The following is a 10,161-nucleotide window of genomic DNA, read 5'->3' as shown; positions in this document are numbered from 1 at the left end:
CATTTAGAGGTAAAGCTTCCATCTCCAAAAGCTTCCATCTCTCACTTCCTGATGTAGCCATTTGCTACCCTTTAGCCTTGACTGCCACGCATCGGACTGCTGTCCGTGTGGGGCTGGGGATGCTCAGCCTGGAAAGAGAAGGGGGCTGGCGAGGCCTCCCTGCAGCTCTAGGAAAGATGGGCACAGAGAGGAGAAGCCCTTCAACTGCAGGAGTGAGCTTGAAGTTGGATCTAATGAAGCTGCTCTTTTCCACTCAGGCTGCTGGGCCACTGGCCCAGGCTGTGCACAGAGGCTGGGGATGCTCCATCCTTGGCAACATCCAAGGCCAGCTGGGAGCGGGGCTCTGAGCAACCTATTCTGGGCGAAGATTGCTCCGCTTGGAACAAGATGGTCTTTAGGGTCCCTTCCAAGCCCAAGCACCCAGGGATTCCATCATTCATTCTACGGTCTCCGTTGTCCTCTTCAGCCTGGGCCTGAACTCCTGGCGGTGATGTCACAGTGCACGCTCCAGCTAGAACTTCCAGCATCCAGCAACGGCCACAACACAACCCTTGGCTCCTTGTGCCAGCACGCTCTTCATTCACCCTGCTCCAAGCCTACCCCTGTCACCTTGTTGCCACCTGCTCCCTGATTCCCCCAGCAGTCCCCAAAGCTCCCCATCGCTTGGATTTTGCTCTCCATCCCTGCAGGATGTCTGCATTTGTTCCAAAAGAGGTATGGTACTATTCCACGGAGGCGGACACCCCGCAGCTGCCTGGCTGGGCTGGAGCTCTGTGGGACAGGCTGGGAAATTTTGCTACCTCTGCAGGCTGGCACAGACGGAGAGGAGGAGACGGACGTCGATACACAGACTGATAGAGAAGAAGCCATGGAAGTGGACGGAGAGGATACTGGAGAGGAAGAGATGGATGTGGATATGTACGAGACAGAGGAAGAGATGGAGGTGGAAACGAAAGATTATATTGAAGAGATGGATATTGATCTAAAAGACAAGGAGGAAGACATGGTCTTGGGATGAAGACCGATGCCAGCAGCAGAACAGGCAGGTGCTCCCCACAGGCAGAGTGGGTCCCCTGCTGCCAGCCTGGGGCCAGGCTGGGAACTTCCTGCTCAGGGACACGCTAGCCCATGCACTGGATTCTGCTGGCCATCCCTGGCCTGGCCTGGGCTTGCTGTGGGCCATACAAGCCCTGTTCCAGTGCCTGGGCCACAGCCCCCAGCCAGGCTCCCTTCTGGCAGCAGAGTCCCACTGGGCCAGTGTCCCAGCCCGGCAGCACATGGAACACCCTTCCGTGCCTGACTGCACTGACCGTGCTACTTGTTTTTCCTTCCAGGACTTAGGGACATCACAGACACAGATGCCACCCTACTGTACATACGTTTTACAGTTGTTGTGTTCAGGATAGAAGTGTTAGAGTTTGTTTAAGTTGCCTGTAAATACGTTTCATAGAGTTTTGTTAGATCTGTTCTCAGGTAAATAGGTTCTATAGTTTGTTGTTGTTGTTGTTACCAATATTCTTACAGTGTAAATATGTGGTGTAGTTCATTCTTGTTCCTTTTCTTCTACAGATAAACAGTCTTTGATTTTCACACCCCAGTTCTCTTTGCATTTTCTTCGGGCACGTTTGCAAAGCTGTGGGTTGTTTCGGGAACAATGTTTGCAGGACTCTAAAAAGAGTGTCAAAACCGCTCTGCCACACTCTCAGCTGCTGCTGCTGCCCCAAAAAGCACTGGCTGGCTTTGCTCACACAATCACAGTTGTGGTGGCATTTCTACCACACCACAGGACAGCGATGTTTTCCCTCTTCTCCTGGAAATACCTACAGCACTTGTGGGTAGCAAGGCAAACATGAGCCTCTTTTAGTGGCCCTTGTGAAATTGGACATGTGAAATGAGGTACACAAAGCCACAGGCCAGCTGAACCTGGCATCTCTGAATGGGTCTTTACATTCTTCCCAGGAAGATGAATGGCAATCACTATTTTGGCAGGGAGGAAAGTGCATCAGCTAGCAATTTGCTGTAGAAAATGTGCTTTCTGCTCCTCTCACAGCCAAAACTCCTACCCATTTCTTGGAAGTCCTTCTTAGATAAGGACCGTGTTCAACTGAGTGACAATGAAGCCAAATGGCAATGCCGCAATCAATTGTCCTGTACACAATCTCCTTCATCCACGTGGAAGGTTACTCACGGGCACACAAGAGGACGGAAGAAACCCAAATGCATCGTTGGACATCATAAAGTCAGACGTGTTGAGGGCTGAAGAAATCTTGCAGAGATATGGAAAGCTGCCCTGAAAACCCAGTTCGGGGAGAGCCTGAGCTCTTTTGTGCTTCTAGGCCTGAAGATGCTCAGCACCTTTCCCAGATGCTCAGCAGGCAGTAGGATTGTGCCTGAATCTGGCTCTGGAAATGCCAGTGCCTCAACTGAGAGCTGTGGCAATGATTTCCATTGCATGGAGAGGGGCCACAGTCCTGCAAGAGTCTTTCAGCAGAGCAAACAGCAGCCTGGAGGGTGGGCAGTGCTGCATCTGGACCACTGCATGCTCATCCTTCACCACAATGCAGAGCTGCCATGGATCACTTTTTCCATTTCTCCTGTTGGGTATGTTTTGGAGAAGTTGTTCTAGGTGGCTTTGGATGGTGATCCAAGTAGGAAGCAGCCATTCGCCTTGCTGTGATATCCTTACAACTAGTCCTAACTTCTCATTGCCTTTGGTTTGATTGGGGGTGTTTTATCTGTTTGTTTGATTGGTTTCTTTGGGTTGGTTTCTTTGTGTTTTTCTCTGTTTTGCTTGGAGTTTCTTTTCCTTTTTTAGAAATGACTGGTGAAGTTGGCACAACCAAACTCCAGAAAACGTAAAGCAGGCTTGACTTTCCAGAAATTGCTTTTGGCTGGCTTTAGCTGCATTCCTCAGGATCACGATCAGCAGTAGATATTTGCAGGTTTTGCTCTGCATCCTCAGCCTGCCCAGATGTTGTTCAGTGTTTCAGCAGTGGAGAAGACGATGGATATTTTGCTAAACCTCCTTTCAAACAACAAAACTTGGGTTAGCACGACAGAAAAGAAGAAAAGAAAATCTTCGCCAGTTAGAACAGAGCCAGAGTCCCACCATTTCCCCCTCCACTTTGCTTTCTTTTCTACATTTAGAGGTAAAGCTTCCATCTCCAAAAGCTTCCATCTCTCACTTCCTGATGTAGCCATTTGCTACCCTTTAGCCTTGACTGCCACGCATCGGACTGCTGTCCGTGTGGGGCTGGGGATGCTCAGCCTGGAAAGAGAAGGGGGCTGGCGAGGCCTCCCTGCAGCTCTAGGAAAGATGGGCACAGAGAGGAGAAGCCCTTCAACTGCAGGAGTGAGCTTGAAGTTGGATCTAATGAAGCTGCTCTTTTCCACTCAGGCTGCTGGGCCACTGGCCCAGGCTGTGCACAGAGGCTGGGGATGCTCCATCCTTGGCAACATCCAAGGCCAGCTGGGAGCGGGGCTCTGAGCAACCTATTCTGGGCGAAGATTGCTCCGCTTGGAACAAGATGGTCTTTAGGGTCCCTTCCAAGCCCAAGCACCCAGGGATTCCATCATTCATTCTACGGTCTCCGTTGTCCTCTTCAGCCTGGGCCTGAACTCCTGGCGGTGATGTCACAGTGCACGCTCCAGCTAGAACTTCCAGCATCCAGCAACGGCCACAACACAACCCTTGGCTCCTTGTGCCAGCACGCTCTTCATTCACCCTGCTCCAAGCCTACCCCTGTCACCTTGTTGCCACCTGCTCCCTGATTCCCCCAGCAGTCCCCAAAGCTCCCCATCGCTTGGATTTTGCTCTCCATCCCTGCAGGATGTCTGCATTTGTTCCAAAAGAGGTATGGTACTATTCCACGGAGGCGGACACCCCGCAGCTGCCTGGCTGGGCTGGAGCTCTGTGGGACAGGCTGGGAAATTTTGCTACCTCTGCAGGCTGGCACAGACGGAGAGGAGGAGACGGACGTCGATACACAGACTGATAGAGAAGAAGCCATGGAAGTGGACGGAGAGGATACTGGAGAGGAAGAGATGGATGTGGATATGTACGAGACAGAGGAAGAGATGGAGGTGGAAACGAAAGATTATATTGAAGAGATGGATATTGATCTAAAAGACAAGGAGGAAGACATGGTCTTGGGATGAAGACCGATGCCAGCAGCAGAACAGGCAGGTGCTCCCCACAGGCAGAGTGGGTCCCCTGCTGCCAGCCTGGGGCCAGGCTGGGAACTTCCTGCTCAGGGACACGCTAGCCCATGCACTGGATTCTGCTGGCCATCCCTGGCCTGGCCTGGGCTTGCTGTGGGCCATACAAGCCCTGTTCCAGTGCCTGGGCCACAGCCCCCAGCCAGGCTCCCTTCTGGCAGCAGAGTCCCACTGGGCCAGTGTCCCAGCCCGGCAGCACATGGAACACCCTTCCGTGCCTGACTGCACTGACCGTGCTACTTGTTTTTCCTTCCAGGACTTAGGGACATCACAGACACAGATGCCACCCTACTGTACATACGTTTTACAGTTGTTGTGTTCAGGATAGAAGTGTTAGAGTTTGTTTAAGTTGCCTGTAAATACGTTTCATAGAGTTTTGTTAGATCTGTTCTCAGGTAAATAGGTTCTATAGTTTGTTGTTGTTGTTGTTGTTGTTGTTACCAATATTCTTACAGTGTAAATATGTGGTGTAGTTCATTCTTGTTCCTTTTCTTCTACAGATAAACAGTCTTTGATTTTCACACCCCAGTTCTCTTTGCATTTTCTTCGGGCACGTTTGCAAAGCTGTGGGTTGTTTCGGGAACAATGTTTGCAGGACTCTAAAAAGAGTGTCAAAACCGCTCTGCCACACTCTCAGCTGCTGCTGCTGCCCCAAAAAGCACTGGCTGGCTTTGCTCACACAATCACAGTTGTGGTGGCATTTCTACCACACCACAGGACAGCGATGTTTTCCCTCTTCTCCTGGAAATACCTACAGCACTTGTGGGTAGCAAGGCAAACATGAGCCTCTTTTAGTGGCCCTTGTGAAATTGGACATGTGAAATGAGGTACACAAAGCCACAGGCCAGCTGAACCTGGCATCTCTGAATGGGTCTTTACATTCTTCCCAGGAAGATGAATGGCAATCACTATTTTGGCAGGGAGGAAAGTGCATCAGCTAGCAATTTGCTGTAGAAAATGTGCTTTCTGCTCCTCTCACAGCCAAAACTCCTACCCATTTCTTGGAAGTCCTTCTTAGATAAGGACCGTGTTCAACTGAGTGACAATGAAGCCAAATGGCAATGCCGCAATCAATTGTCCTGTACACAATCTCCTTCATCCACGTGGAAGGTTACTCACGGGCACACAAGAGGACGGAAGAAAGCCAAATGCATCGTTGGACATCATAAAGTCAGACGTGTTGAGGGCTGAAGAAATCTTGCAGAGATATGGAAAGCTGCCCTGAAAACCCAGTTCGGGGAGAGCCTGAGCTCTTTTGTGCTTCTAGGCCTGAAGATGCTCAGCACCTTTCCCAGATGCTCAGCAGGCAGTAGGATTGTGCCTGAATCTGGCTCTGGAAAAGCCAGTGCCTCAACTGAGAGCTGTGGCAATGATTTCCATTGCATGGAGAGGGGCCACAGTCCTGCAAGAGTCTTTCAGCAGAGCAAACAGCAGCCTGGAGGGTGGGCAGTGCTGCATCTGGACCACTGCATGCTCATCCTTCACCACAATGCAGAGCTGCCATGGATCACTTTTTCCATTTCTCCTGTTGGGTATGTTTTGGAGAAGTTGTTCTAGGTGGCTTTGGATGGTGATCCAAGTAGGAAGCAGCCATTCGCCTGCTGTGATATCCTTACAACTAGTCCTAACTTCTCATTGCCTTTGGTTTGATTGGGGGTGTTTTATCTGTTTGTTTGATTGGTTTCTTTGGGTTGGTTTCTTTGTGTTTTTCTCTCTTTTGCTTGGAGTTTCTTTTCCTTTTTTAGAAATGACTGGTGAAGTTGGCACAACCAAACTCCAGAAAACGTAAAGCAGGCTTGACTTTCCAGAAATTGCTTTTGGCTGGCTTTAGCTGCATTCCCCAGGATCACGATCAGCAGTAGATATTTGCAGGTTTTGCTCTGCATCCTCAGCCTGCCCAGATGTTGTTCAGTGTTTCAGCAGTGGAGAAGACGATGGATATTTTGCTAAACCTCCTTTCAAACAACAAAACTTGGGTTAGCACGACAGAAAAGAAGAAAAGAAAATCTTCGCCAGTTAGAACACAGCCAGAGTCCCACCATTTCCCCCTCCACTTTGCTTTCTTTTCTACATTTAGAGGTAAAGCTTCCATCTCCAAAAGCTTCCATCTCTCACTTCCTGATGTAGCCATTTGCTACCCTTTAGCCTTGACTGCCACGCATCGGACTGCTGTCCGTGTGGGGCTGGGGATGCTCAGCCTGGAAAGAGAAGGGGGCTGGCGAGGCCTCCCTGCAGCTCTAGGAAAGATGGGCACAGAGAGGAGAAGCCCTTCAACTGCAGGAGTGAGCTTGAAGTTGGATCTAATGAAGCTGCTCTTTTCCACTCAGGCTGCTGGGCCACTGGCCCAGGCTGTGCACAGAGGCTGGGGATGCTCCATCCTTGGCAACATCCAAGGCCAGCTGGGAGCGGGGCTCTGAGCAACCTATTCTGGGCGAAGATTGCTCCGCTTGGAACAAGATGGTCTTTAGGGTCCCTTCCAAGCCCAAGCACCCAGGGATTCCATCATTCATTCTACGGTCTCCGTTGTCCTCTTCAGCCTGGGCCTGAACTCCTGGCGGTGATGTCACAGTGCACGCTCCAGCTAGAACTTCCAGCATCCAGCAACGGCCACAACACAACCCTTGGCTCCTTGTGCCAGCACGCTCTTCATTCACCCTGCTCCAAGCCTACCCCTGTCACCTTGTTGCCACCTGCTCCCTGATTCCCCCAGCAGTCCCCAAAGCTCCCCATCGCTTGGATTTTGCTCTCCATCCCTGCAGGATGTCTGCATTTGTTCCAAAAGAGCTATGGTACTATTCCACGGAGGCGGACACCCCGCAGCTGCCTGGCTGGGCTGGAGCTCTGTGGGACAGGCTGGGAAATTTTGCTACCTCTGCAGGCTGGCACAGACGGAGAGGAGGAGACGGACGTCGATACACAGACTGATAGAGAAGAAGCCATGGAAGTGGACGGAGAGGATACTGGAGAGGAAGAGATGGATGTGGATATGTACGAGACAGAGGAAGAGATGGAGGTGGAAACGAAAGATTATATTGAAGAGATGGATATTGATCTAAAAGACAAGGAGGAAGACATGGTCTTGGGATGAAGACCGATGCCAGCAGCAGAACAGGCAGGTGCTCCCCACAGGCAGAGTGGGTCCCCTGCTGCCAGCCTGGGGCCAGGCTGGGAACTTCCTGCTCAGGGACACGCTAGCCCATGCACTGGATTCTGCTGGCCATCCCTGGCCTGGCCTGGGCTTGCTGTGGGCCATACAAGCCCTGTTCCAGTGCCTGGGCCACAGCCCCCAGCCAGGCTCCCTTCTGGCAGCAGAGTCCCACTGGGCCAGTGTCCCAGCCCGGCAGCACATGGAACACCCTTCCGTGCCTGACTGCACTGACCGTGCTACTTGTTTTTCCTTCCAGGACTTAGGGACATCACAGACACAGATGCCACCCTACTGTACATACGTTTTACAGTTGTTGTGTTCAGGATAGAAGTGTTAGAGTTTGTTTAAGTTGCCTGTAAATACGTTTCATAGAGTTTTGTTAGATCTGTTCTCAGGTAAATAGGTTCTATAGTTTGTTGTTGTTGTTGTTGTTGTTGTTACCAATATTCTTACAGTGTAAATATGTGGTGTAGTTCATTCTTGTTCCTTTTCTTCTACAGATAAACAGTCTTTGATTTTCACACCCCAGTTCTCTTTGCATTTTCTTCGGGCACGTTTGCAAAGCTGTGGGTTGTTTCGGGAACAATGTTTGCAGGACTCTAAAAAGAGTGTCAAAACCGCTCTGCCACACTCTCAGCTGCTGCTGCTGCCCCAAAAAGCACTGGCTGGCTTTGCTCACACAATCACAGTTGTGGTGGCATTTCTACCACACCACAGGACAGCGATGTTTTCCCTCTTCTCCTGGAAATACCTACAGCACTTGTGGGTAGCAAGGCAAACATGAGCCTCTTTTAGTGGCCCTTGTGAAATTGGACATGTGAAATGAGGTACACAAAGCCACAGGCCAGCTGAACCTGGCATCTCTGAATGGGTCTTTACATTCTTCCCAGGAAGATGAATGGCAATCACTATTTTGGCAGGGAGGAAAGTGCATCAGCTAGCAATTTGCTGTAGAAAATGTGCTTTCTGCTCCTCTCACAGCCAAAACTCCTACCCATTTCTTGGAAGTCCTTCTTAGATAAGGACCGTGTTCAACTGAGTGACAATGAAGCCAAATGGCAATGCCGCAATCAATTGTCCTGTACACAATCTCCTTCATCCACGTGGAAGGTTACTCACGGGCACACAAGAGGACGGAAGAAAGCCAAATGCATCGTTGGACATCATAAAGTCAGACGTGTTGAGGGCTGAAGAAATCTTGCAGAGATATGGAAAGCTGCCCTGAAAACCCAGTTCGGGGAGAGCCTGAGCTCTTTTGTGCTTCTAGGCCTGAAGATGCTCAGCAGCTTTCCCAGATGCTCAGCAGGCAGTAGGATTGTGCCTGAATCTGGCTCTGGAAATGCCAGAGCCTCAACTGAGAGCTGTGGCAATGATTTCCATTGCATGGAGAGGGGCCACAGTCCTGCAAGAGTCTTTCAGCAGAGCAAACAGCAGCCTGGAGGGTGGGCAGTGCTGCATCTGGACCACTGCATGCTCATCCTTCACCACAATGCAGAGCTGCCATGGATCACTTTTTCCATTTCTCCTGTTGGGTATGTTTTGGAGAAGTTGTTCTAGGTGGCTTTGGATGGTGATCCAAGTAGGAAGCAGCCATTCGCCTTGCTGTGATATCCTTACAACTAGTCCTAACTTCTCATTGCCTTTGGTTTGATTGGGGGTGTTTTATCTGTTTGTTTGATTGGTTTCTTTGGGTTGGTTTCTTTGTGTTTTTCTCTCTTTTGCTTGGAGTTTCTTTTCCTTTTTTAGAAATGACTGATGAAGTTGGCACAACCAAACTCCAGAAAACGTAAAGCAGGCTTGACTTTCCAGAAATTGCTTTTGGCTGGCTTTAGCTGCGTTCCTCAGGATCACGATCAGCAGTAGATATTTGCAGGTTTTGCTCTGCATCCTCAGCCTGCCCAGATGTTGTTCAGTGTTTCAGCAGTGGAGAAGACGATGGATATTTTGCTAAACCTCCTTTCAAACAACAAAACTTGGGTTAGCACGACAGAAAAGAAGAAAAGAAAATCTTCGCCAGTTAGAACAGAGCCAGAGTCCCACCATTTCCCCCTCCACTTTGCTTTCTTTTCTACATTTAGAGGTAAAGCTTCCATCTCCAAAAGCTTCCATCTCTCACTTCCTGATGTAGCCATTTGCTACCCTTTAGCCTTGACTGCCACGCATCGGACTGCTGTCCGTGTGGGGCTGGGGATGCTCAGCCTGGAAAGAGAAGGGGGCTGGCGAGGCCTCCCTGCAGCTCTAGGAAAGATGGGCACAGAGAGGAGAAGCCCTTCAACTGCAGGAGTGAGCTTGAAGTTGGATCTAATGAAGCTGCTCTTTTCCACTCAGGCTGCTGGGCCACTGGCCCAGGCTGTGCACAGAGGCTGGGGATGCTCCATCCTTGGCAACATCCAAGGCCAGCTGGGAGCGGGGCTCTGAGCAACCTATTCTGGGCGAAGATTGCTCCGCTTGGAACAAGATGGTCTTTAGGGTCCCTTCCAAGCCCAAGCACCCAGGGATTCCATCATTCATTCTACGGTCTCCGTTGTCCTCTTCAGCCTGGGCCTGAACTCCTGGCGGTGATGTCACAGTGCACGCTCCAGCTAGAACTTCCAGCATCCAGCAACGGCCACAACACAACCCTTGGCTCCTTGTGCCAGCACGCTCTTCATTCACCCTGCTCCAAGCCTACCCCTGTCACCTTGTTGCCACCTGCTCCCTGATTCCCCCAGCAGTCCCCAAAGCTCCCCATCGCTTGGATTTTGCTCTCCATCCCTGCAGGATGTCTGCATTTGTTCCAAAAGAGGTATGGTACT

General features: G+C 50.6%; 1 long non-coding RNA gene across 1 annotated transcript; it reads left to right on the top strand.

Moving 5' to 3' along the window:
- The first annotated feature begins 544 nt into the window (after positions 1-544).
- Positions 545-9,373, top strand: LOC147648667 (uncharacterized). Its single transcript, XR_015279959.1, has 5 exons — positions 545-714; positions 809-3,854; positions 3,949-4,182; positions 4,475-7,330; positions 7,623-9,373. It is a non-coding gene; the product is annotated as an uncharacterized LOC147648667 (long non-coding RNA).
- The last annotated feature ends 788 nt before the right edge of the window (positions 9,374-10,161 follow it).

This window comes from Cyanistes caeruleus, chromosome 31, assembly GCF_971803275.1.
Source record: "Cyanistes caeruleus chromosome 31, bCyaCae1.hap1.1, whole genome shotgun sequence".
Taxonomy (NCBI): Eukaryota; Metazoa; Chordata; class Aves; order Passeriformes; family Paridae; genus Cyanistes; species Cyanistes caeruleus.
This window is presented reverse-complemented; position numbering and strand designations above follow the sequence as displayed.